Here is an 11,065-nt window from a genome sequence, read left to right as displayed (position 1 = left end):
TCCTCTAAGCTTGGCAACATCCTCGTAAATCTTTTTGAACCCATTTGCATATGAACAGATAGGTTTGAGAGGGATATGGGCCAAATGCTGGCAAATAGACTAGATTAGGTTAGGATATCTGGTCGGTATGGACGGATTGGACAGAAGAGTCTGTTTCTGTGCTGCATATCTTTATGTCTCTGTGATGTCAAAACTCAGAGCAAGATCAACTTCTGGAACTCAGTGCCCAAGATACGGTGGTGATCAGTCATTGAGTCTGCCCAAACATGTGACTGAAAACTTTCTGCAGACTAAAGACCTCAATGGCTCAGAGGAAAATATTGAAAATGCATTTTTCAATATGAATCCAGTTTAGCACTGTGTAGTTCAGCAATTTCCTCAAATCAGTCAGGAACCATTGGTAAAGACAATTATAAAATCTCATGCCACAGTCTTTTCACCAACCGCTGCGATATAACTCTGGATATTGAGGCACCATGCAACGTGTAGGTCTTGTGGCACAATCGGTCAGCGTGTGGTACTTACATGTCAGCATGGAGGTGTGTGTAATGCCGAGGTTGTGAGTTCAAGCCTTATCAGGAGCAGTTTTATCTTCTCATGGCTAAAATACCAATGTTGAGCAAATCCGAGTTTGTTGGAAAATACCAGTGTCTCTGGACTGACAAAAGACCTTTCCTGAGAAATGACTCGCCGATCAACCAACTTCTCCTGGAAATATTTAAAACGTGAGGAAATATCTGGGGAGAAACAAGAGGAGGTGATCTTGCTCGGCTTGAAGGTGATTCTGAAACAGCAAACTACGTTGAGTTAAATTGGGGGAAAACAATGATGAGCTGGTATTTCTTTATTCAATTGGCTGCAAACTCACATAGGTCAATGTAATCAAAAATAAATTAATTTTTTTCTCTTTGAGCTGTGTGAATGTTGTTTTCAACTTTGTTTGGAACATTTATCAGCTATAAATAAAGAACTGCTGAGAGGAAGAGGACTCAAAATGCAAAAGACAGAGCCTTGTTTGTGGGTTTCTTGGGTGGAGATCAGAGTATACCAAATGGACCCAGCATCACCTGAATGTGATCAAACCTTTAAGATACCAGGGTAAAGCAGGAATGGAGTCTCAGGGAGATGGTTCACTTCAGGCTCACGAGGGTCTAACTTTTCAAAACCATCACTTTTTCATACTCAGTCCTACACAGCTACAAGTGTTCAATAAACGTTTTCACACATGAAGTCAAAGAAATTCGAAATTGTTCCCCACCCACCGCAGTGGTTTTCTCTCACTGTTAAATTCCCTCCTTAGGTACCGAGGGGTGCAGGCACGTAATTCTTTGAAGTTTGAGGCACACGTAGACATGTCGTTTGAACAGACTTTAGGCAGACTGCCTTCATTGGCTCAGTGTTTGAGTACAGGAGTTAGGAAGGCATGTTCAGGTTGTACAGGACAGTGGTGAGGCACCTTCTGGAATATTGTGCCCTGTTCTGGTTGCCCAGTTATACGAAGGATATTATCAAGCTGTCGATGGTTCCGAACGGATTGACCAGGATTTGAGTTATAAAGAAAGGATGGGTAGCTAGGACCTTTTTCACACGATGGTAGGAGATGGACAGTGAGCCTGAGAGAAGATGAAGTAGTGAGAGGGATTGGTGGTGTTAATGACTGTTGTCTTTTCCCGAGGTTGAGAGCTTTCTAGTCTAGGGTCATATTTTTAAGTTAAAAGGAGAGATACTTTCAAAAAGACATGAGAGGCATTTTTTGTTACACACAGGGCGGTTTGCGGGTGGAATGAACTTCTTGAGGAAGTGTGGATGAGGGTACAATTACAACGGTAAAAAGACATTTGAACAAGTACATGAATAGGAAAAGTTTGGAGGGATCTAGTCCAGGGTCTGGCAGGTAGTTTGGGGTTGTATTTGACACGGACTGTTTAGACTAAAGTATTTGTTTCTTTGCTGTGTGACTCTAAGGCTCTGTGTTCGTGTGTCTTTTAAAACATTCTGGGATCAGTTTCTGTATGTTGTTTCTGTGAAATAAAATTCAGAGAAATAATTCTCTGAGTGGAAGAAATTTTGTTCTAATCCTATATTTATCATACTCCAATTAAAATTCTTAACTTGTTGATTTTCCTGAAAGAGGGAATTCACTTCCCAGTTAGTTCAAACCTCACATCATCTGGAAAGTCTCCATTCGTTTACTTCCCAATCTTTCCAGCTTCTGCTTCAGCATTTCCAACATCAGGCGCATACAATCCTTCATCCTTCCCACCGTCCCGATAAACCCCATCTGTGTCCTTCCTGTCTTCATATCCCAGGGAACCCTTCTTTGTCCTGATTAAACTTTTCACGTTTGTGGTGAAGATTGAAGATCAGGACAAAGCTGTAACTGAGGCTGAATCACAGATATGACACTTGCACAGTGATCTCTACGCTTATTCACATGATTTCTCCATTTATAGACTCAAGTAATCCAAATCATTAGCTAACCACATCATGAACATTGTCTCTATGGCGCCCAAGATCTCTCTACTCACTTATTTTTATACTTTCATAGAATATGAGAATGGTTTGGAAGGTCAATCCCCGTGACCTGAGTGACTCTCAAATTGTTTCACAAAGTAAGTGAGATTCAATCACCTCACTGTGGGAGGAGAATCATTCTAGTGCAGGTTGGATAAGGACAGTAAAAACCTTTAATTGTCATTATGAATCAGAAATCTACATTTCAATCAAGAAAAACTGTTCTATTTATCCCGTGCTGTCTTTCTGTGTCGGTGTCCCCTTTTACATCACTTCCTGTTTCCCTTTATCCAATTCCACTCAATGATTAATTCGTGAATGGAGACATTCTCCCCAACTCTCATTATTCTAAACTCCATGGCTCATGGACTGATTTTATTGGTATGCTCCCGGAGGACAATTTTCTCGTTCCTCTGAATCCACTGAATATTTCTGACATGATCTTGAAGGCGAGTATTTCCTTCTCCGGGTTTGGTAATTATCACCGCACTGGCCTACATCGGTGTGCTCATTAAAACCAAGACAATTGCAGTTAGAGTCATATCCAAATTTCACAATCTGATTCCAAGAAAGGCTGTCCCAACAGTTACATTCCTCATTGTCGTTTGTTTGTGGATGTAAACTTTCCTGAATTGTGTACCTTCCTGACTCACTGTGTGCAGTGATCTTCAAAATTCTCAGAATGCTATCTCTCACTGTGGTCCCTTCGCATCCCATTCTATGTTTTGCCATCACAGAATTTGTCAGTTTATCTTAATTTTCCAACTATTCCAACCAATCTCACTCGTGATGACGATGTGGAGATGCTGGTGTTGGATTGGCAGGGACAAAGTCAGAAGTCACACGATATCAGGTTACAGTCCAATAGTTCTTTTGAAATTACAAGCTTTCGGAGCATTGCTTGTTCACCATGAGAAATTAATAATTTATTAGAGCAGTACAATCCAGCAGCAACAACGAAAATGGAACAGGAGAAACTGATGACCTCAGAGTACAGGGGCCCGTAAGTAGCAATGATCACAGTCTGGCTGAGTTTTCCATTTACTTTGAGGGAGAGAAGGTTGGATCTAAGATGAATGTTTATAAACCTAAATAAGGGCTATGATATCAGGATGGAGTTAGGGCTGAAGTTAAGTGGAAACTTAAATGACGAGATGGGTCAGTGTAGATGCAGTGGCAAAGAAATAAGGAGACATTTCAGAATAATCAAAAATTGTAAGGTCTTTGTCAGATTTCCATCATTTTGAAGATAAGTATATGGTTTTTTTGCAGCCTGAATGTGACGTCACAATTCCCCTGCGTCACATCACCCAGAGGGTAAGGGTCATGCAAAGAGAGCCACAGAAAGAACAACACACTTCAGTACAGGCACAATGCCAGATAAAGTGCCAAGGAGACATGTAACACACTGAGATGGAGTGGAATTATTTATGTGAGAGAATTCTTAATCTCACCTCTGCTCCATACGGACTGCGGTAACATTAGAAACTGAATTTCCTGCAGTGTAACTGTGCTGAGCAGCTGAATATTTGCCTCGCTACAGGACAGCGCTGAGACACACTGACATCCTCTCTCCTGGAGCAGCATGGCCGAGTGAAAGCATGCTGGGCCCATCATCCCCAACTGAAAATGTGTTGCTGGTCAAAGCACAGCAGGCCAGGCAGCATCTCAGGAATAGAGAATTCGACGTTTCGAGCATTCCTGATGAAGGGCTTATGCTCGAAACGTCGAATTCTCTATTCCTGAGATGCTGCCTGGCCTGCTGTGCTTTGACCAGCAACACATTTTCAGCTGTGATCTCCAGCATCTGCAGACCTCATTTTTTACCCCATCATCCCCAATTCAATACATCAAAGCTCTCCTCTGCGCTGGGCAGTGTCGCTGCCGCTCCTGCAGTCAGATCTCAGTAGCTTTACCCCATAGCTCACTCTCCTTCCAACTTCCGGTGAAAACTTTAAATCTATCACGTGTTTCCACTTTCACGAATCCTTTGTACCACCGCCCGAGCTGACACAGGTATGATGGACCGATTGGCCTTCTCTGGCTCTCTCACTCTGGCATTCCCTGAATGGTACAGTGCACTGTGTCGGATTCCCAGGACCCCCTGCAGGATTTCCCCCACACTGACTCAGTCAGCGCCATCCTCCCTGAGACATGGACATGTGTAATGTTCGGTTGTGTAGCTGTGCACCAGGAATTCCAAGCAGCAAAGAAAGTCAGGAATATCTGCTTCTCGTTCTGTCTCCTTGCTCTCGGGACGGTGCTGTTTGTCCCTTCCCCTTGGACCAAGCTGTCTCCATTGGCGGAGTATTCAGCCATTTTCTCCCACTGACAGGCAGCGCCAGGGCAGGGAAGTGCAAATGCTGCCCTTTTGCTTCCTCCAACTTTGATTGCGCACTTCCTCATTTACCTGAGACAGAGAGAAAGATGCTGAGCTGGTGGGGAAGAGAGAAATGGACACCAGAGACCCGTGGATGACTTAATATGGGATCTTTCTCTGCAGCGTGTTTGCTGTTGAGGATCCGTCTTCACACAGTATTCCTGCAGAAAGATCTTCGCAATGCGGGGGTCGGTTTCTTTGCTGTGACCGGGCAGCAGTTAGTATCTGACTCCCACCGATCCCAGAATAAGAGAATCTGATGGAGACCCTCACTCCTGGAGGGTCACCCCCACGGCCCGGAGCTGGGGAGCTGCAGACAGTCGAACGCAGAAGGTCGGGTTAAAAATGGGCCGTTGTTTCTCCCTCAGCTGCTCTGTCCCTGAGACAGGGAGAGGGACATCACAAACATGTGGTTTCCTTCCCATACAGACAGAAGCCATTCGGCCCATCGTGCCAGGGCGGCTCTCTGTCACCACAAACTCTGTGAAGTTATTCACACTCGGTGATATCTGTCTGGATAATGGGGAACGGTGTCTGTGCGGTGATGCAGTTTCCGATATGTTGATCGTCTTGTCATTCACCACTTTCCATGTCACCGGGAGGAGGCTGCTGTGTGAAACAAGATACTGGAGATCAGAGCTGAAAATGTGTTACTGGAAAAGCGCAGCAGGTCAGGCAGCATCCAAGGAGCAGGAGAATCCAACAAAAACAGCCTCAAGTCCCTCAGCCTTTCCTCGTAAAACCTTCCCTCCGTACCAGGCAACATCCTAGTAAATCTCCTCTGCAATTTTTCCAAAGCTTCCACATCCTCATAATGCGGTGACCAGAACTGTACACAGTACTGCAAGTGCAGCCGCACCAGAGTTTTGTACAGCTGTAGCATAACCTCATGGTTCCAGAACTCGATCCCTCTATTAAGAAAAGCTAAAACGCTGTATGCCTTCTTAACAACCCTGTCAACCTGGGTGGCAATTTCAAGCATCTGTGCATTTTTCATTCCGGTTACTCCGACCAAAGTGAATCACCTCACATTGTCCACATTAAACTCCATTTGCCACCTCTCAGCCCAGATCTGCAGCTAATCTATGTCTCTCTGTAACCTACAACATCCTTCGTCACTATCCACAATTCCACCGACCTTAGTGTCGTCTGTGAATTTACTAACCCACACTTCTATGCCCTCATCCAGGTGATTCATAAAAATGATGAAAGCAGTGGACCCAACATCAACCATTGCGGTACACCACTGGACTCCAGATTGAACATTTCCCATCAACCACCACCCTCTCTGTCTTCTTTCAGCAAGCCAATTACTGATCCAAACTGCTATATCTCCCACAATCCCATTCCTCCGCATTTTGTACAAAAGCCTAATGAGGAAACATTATCAAATGACTTGCTGAAATCCATATACACCACATCAACCGGTTTACTCTCACCTACCTGTTTGTTCACCTTCTCAAAGAACTCAATGAGATTTGCGAGGCACGACCTATCCTTCAAAAAACTGTGCTGACTATCCCTAATCAAATTATTCTTTTCTAAATGATTATAAATCCTATCTCTTATAACCTTTTCCAACACTTTACCAACAACTGAAGTAAGGCTCACTGGTCTATAATTACCAGGGTCGTCTATACTCCCCTTCTTGAATAGGGGAACCACATTCGCTATCCTCCAGTCTTCTGGCACTATTCCTGTAGGCAACGACGACTTAAAGATCAATGCCAAAGGCTCGGCAATCTCCTCCCTGGCTTCCCAGAGGATCCTGGGATAAATCCCATCCGGCCCAGGGGGCTTATTTATTTTCACACTCTGCAGGATTTCTATGACCTCTTCCTTGTGAACCTCAATCCCACCTAGCCTGTATCTCAGTATTTTCCTTGACAACATTGTCGCTTTCAAGAGTGAATACTGTCAAAAAATATTAATTTAGTGCTTCTCCTATTTCCTCTGACTCCACACACAACTCCCCACTACTATCCTTCATTGGCTCTAATCTTATTCTCGTCATTCTTTTATTCCTTAAATACCTGTAGAAAACCTGAGGGTTTACCGTGATCCTATCCACCAACAACTTCTCATGTCTCCTCCTGGCTTTTCTGAGCCCTCTTTAGGTGTTTCCTGGCTGCCTTGTCATCCTCAAGTGCCCTAACTGAGCCTTCAGATCTCATCCTAACATAAGCCTTCTTCTTCTTGACCAGAGATTCCACTTCCTTCGTAAACCACAGCTCCTGTGCTCTACAGCCTCTTCCCTGCCTGACATGTTCATATTTATTTGGGTCACACAGGAGCTTTTCCTTCAATAAGCTCCACATTTCTAATGTGCTCATCCCCTGCAGTTTCCTTCCCCATCCTATGCTTCCTAAATCTTGTCTAATTGCTTTGGAATTGCCTTTCCCTCAACTGTAACTCTTGCCTAGTGGTATACAGCTATCCCTTTCTATCACTTAAGTTATTGCTGATACCAAAGTGCTCACCTACTTCCAAGTCTAACACCTGGCCGGGCTCATTACCCAGTACCAAATTTAATGTGGATTTACCCCTTGTTGGCCTGACTACATACTTTGTCAGGAAGACACTGGACAAAAACTGACCCATCTATTGTACTCGTACTATAGTGTTCCCAGAGCAGGGTTTGTAATTCCTGCGGTGGCTGGTAAAGGTGCCAGCAGGGGAGGATGGGTTGTTAGGGTTGTTGACGAGGTAATCACGGAGGGAATGGTCTTTCCAGAAAGCAGATAGGGGTGGAGAGGGAAATATATCTCCGATGGTATGGTCCGTTTGTAGGTGGCGGAAATGTCGGCGAATGATGCGAACCGTATAGAGGTTGGTGGATGGTGGAAGGTGAGGACCAGGGTGTTCCATTCTTGTTGCAGTCGGAGGGATGGGGTTCAAAGGTGGAGGCGGGGGAAGTCAATGAGATATGCTTGAGGGCCTCATCAACCATGTGGGAGGGAAAATTGCAGTTTTTGTAGAAGGATGCCATCTGGTAAGTTCAGTGTGGAACTGGTACTCCTGGGAGCAGATGCAATGGAAATGGAGGAATTGGGAATAAGGGATAGTATTTTTACAGGAGGCAGGATGGGAGGAGATGTAATCCAGGAGTCCTCATTGTACAGAGATGCAGATATAGAGATGTAAATGCATTACTACAGGATCACACATAACACACACACACACAGACACACACAGAGAAAGGCACACAGTGGCATTCATCAACAAAGGAAATAAACATAATTCCAGACAGAAGCACACAGGCACATATCAGACACACAAACACACATGGAGTTATACAGCACAGAAACAGAACCTTCAGTCCAACTTGCCCATGCTGACCATAATCCCAAATGAAATTTGGACTGGGGTGTACAAAGTTAAAAATCACACAACGCCAGGTTATAGCCCAACAGGTTTAATTGGAAGCACACGAGCTTTCGGAAGGAGCGTCGCTCCGAAAGCTAGTGTGCTTCCAATTAAACCTGTTGGACTATAACCTGGCATTGTATGATTTTTAACTTTTCCTCTTAATCATGAATTGATCTCAACGTCTTTAAATCATTTCACCTGAACCCACTTGCCTCTCTGTTTAAAAAAAAGCCCAATATGTCTTTTTATAGTTTGGGAGAAGATTTGTAGTTCTGGTGCTCGTTGTTGTGGTTCTGTTCGCTGAGATGGGAATTTGTGTTGCAGGTGTTTTGTCCCCTGTCTAGGTGACATCCTCAGAGCTTGGGAGCCTCCTGTGAAGTGCTTCTGTGATGTTTCCTTTGGCATTTATAGTGATTTGTACCTGCCGCTTCCGGTTGTCAGTTCCAGCTGTCCGCTGCAGTGGCAGATATATTGGGTCCAGGTCGATGTGCTTATTGATTGAATCTGTGGATGAGTGCCATGTCTCTAGGATTTTCCTGGCTGTTCTCTGTTTGGCTTGTCCTATAATAGTAGTGTTGTCCCAGTCGAAATCATGTTGCTTGTCATCTGAGTGTGTGGCTGCTAAGGATAGCTGGTCATGTCGTTTCGTGTCTAGTTGGTGGTCATGGATGTGGATCGTTAGCTGTCTTCCTGTTTGTCCTACGTAGTGTTTTGTGCAGTCCTTGCATGGGATTTTAGGGTTTATAGGGGAATGAGCCAAATCATGGTAAATAGGACCAGATTAATTTCAGAGATCTGGTTAGCATGGATGAGTTGGACTGAAGGGTCTGTTTCCGCGCTGCACAACTCTATACCTCAGTGATCCAATTGATCAAGAATTATTTATAATATTAGACAATGTTCTTCACTCTCCACTGTACAGCTAACCTGGGTGGCATCTACAGACTTGCTAATAATGCTTGCTATATTCTCACCTCAGTCATTGATATAAATGACGAGCAAAAGTGGATGCAGCACCGATCCCTGTGGCTCACCGCTGGTCACAGGCCTACAGTCTGAAAAACAGTCTGGCATGACCAAGACCATGCTCTGTGTTCTGTCATTAGCAGAAACACACTGAAACAGACACATGCACATAGCACATTCATACAGAGACACAGACACACTTGTGTCTTTAAGGCTGTAGTAGATATATTTTGATTATTAAGGAGATTGGGGTTACAGTGAGAAGGCAGAGTAATTGTACTGTGAAACATGTCAGCCACGAACAAACAGCAAATCCTACTCAATGGGCCAAATGGCCTAATTCTGCTCCCAATGTCTTGTGCTCTATGGTCTTAGGGTTGGAATATAAAAGCACCGTTGTGCTACTGAGACTTTATAAAGCTCTGGTTAGGCTTCATTTGGAGTACTGTGTCCAGTTTTGGTCCCTACGCCTCAGGAAGGACATACTGGCACTGGAACGTGTCTAGCAGAGATTCACATGGATGATCCCTGGAATGGTAGGTCTAACATATGAGGAATGACTGAGGATCCTGGGATTGTATTCATTGGAGTTTAGACGATTAAGGGGAGATCTAATAGAAACTTACAAGATAATACATGGCTTGGAAAGGGTGGACGCTAGGAAATTGTTGCTGTTATGCGAGGAGACTAGGACCCATGGACACAGCCTTAGAATTAGAGGGGGTAAATTCAGAACAGAAATGCAGAGACATTTCTTCAGCCAGAGAGTGGTGGGCCTGTGGAATTCATTGCCACGGAGTGCTATGGAGGTCGGGAAACTAAATGTCTTCAAGGCAGAGATTGATAAATTCTTGATGTCACAAGGAATTAAGGGCGACAGGGAGAATGCAGGTAAGTGGAGTTGAAATGCCCATCAGCCATGATTGAATGGCGGAGTGGACTTGATGAGCCAAATGGCCTTACTTCCACTCCTAACGGTCTTAAAGTAGTACAAATGTCCTCTGTGGAGAAAAATAGAGATTGAGTTTGGTAAACGTTACTGAACAGGGTCAATGGGAATATAGGATAGTTTTGAGGGGCTGAATGGTCAAGTCTTTTCCTATTTGATGTGCACTTATTTCTCAAAAGAGGAGATGGCTTGCTGTGAAGTCAGCATAAATAAAAATTAACGGGTCTCCCATTTAAGATGACACTATCATTTGGGCTGTGCTGTCCATGGTGTCCTCATTCCCAGGGAACAGTGAAGATTGGGTCATTGAAGATATTCAAGGCTGAACTCGATTGACCTTTGATAGACAGGAGAGTGAAAGTTTGTTGGGAATTGACAGGAAAGGGGTGTTCAGCTGCAATGAGATCAGACCAGACGTGATCTTTCAAAATCGAGCAGCAGGCTGGAGGGGGCGAATGGCTAACTGCTGCTCCTAACCCTTGCGTTGCTCTCTCAGTTACACAGGTTGAGGAAGACCCCATTCAGCCCGTCAGGATGATTGCAATGAGACAGAAGGAGACCACTCTATCCCTCAAAGTAACCGGTCAGGAATAGAATAAATTATTTGAGTACATTATACATCACAGGAGGAGGCCATGCAACCTTCCTGGGTTTCTACACAGGAACAGGGGATCCTTGGTGAGCTAACAGGAAATACAGAGTAGAGGTTATTATTTGTTTTCAGGTTGGAAAGCTGTTAGTAGTGGAGTGTCTCAGGGATCAGTATAAGGTCATCAACAATATATATTGTAAATGAATGATTTGGATGAAGGAGCTGAATGAATTGGAGCTCAATTTCCTAAGGCAAAGAATAATCATTCGATAAGACGTCAAGTGGAGGCAGAGCA

This window comes from Hemiscyllium ocellatum, chromosome 21 (genome assembly GCF_020745735.1).
Source record: "Hemiscyllium ocellatum isolate sHemOce1 chromosome 21, sHemOce1.pat.X.cur, whole genome shotgun sequence".
NCBI lineage: Eukaryota > Metazoa > Chordata > Chondrichthyes > Orectolobiformes > Hemiscylliidae > Hemiscyllium > Hemiscyllium ocellatum.
This window is presented reverse-complemented; position numbering follows the sequence as displayed.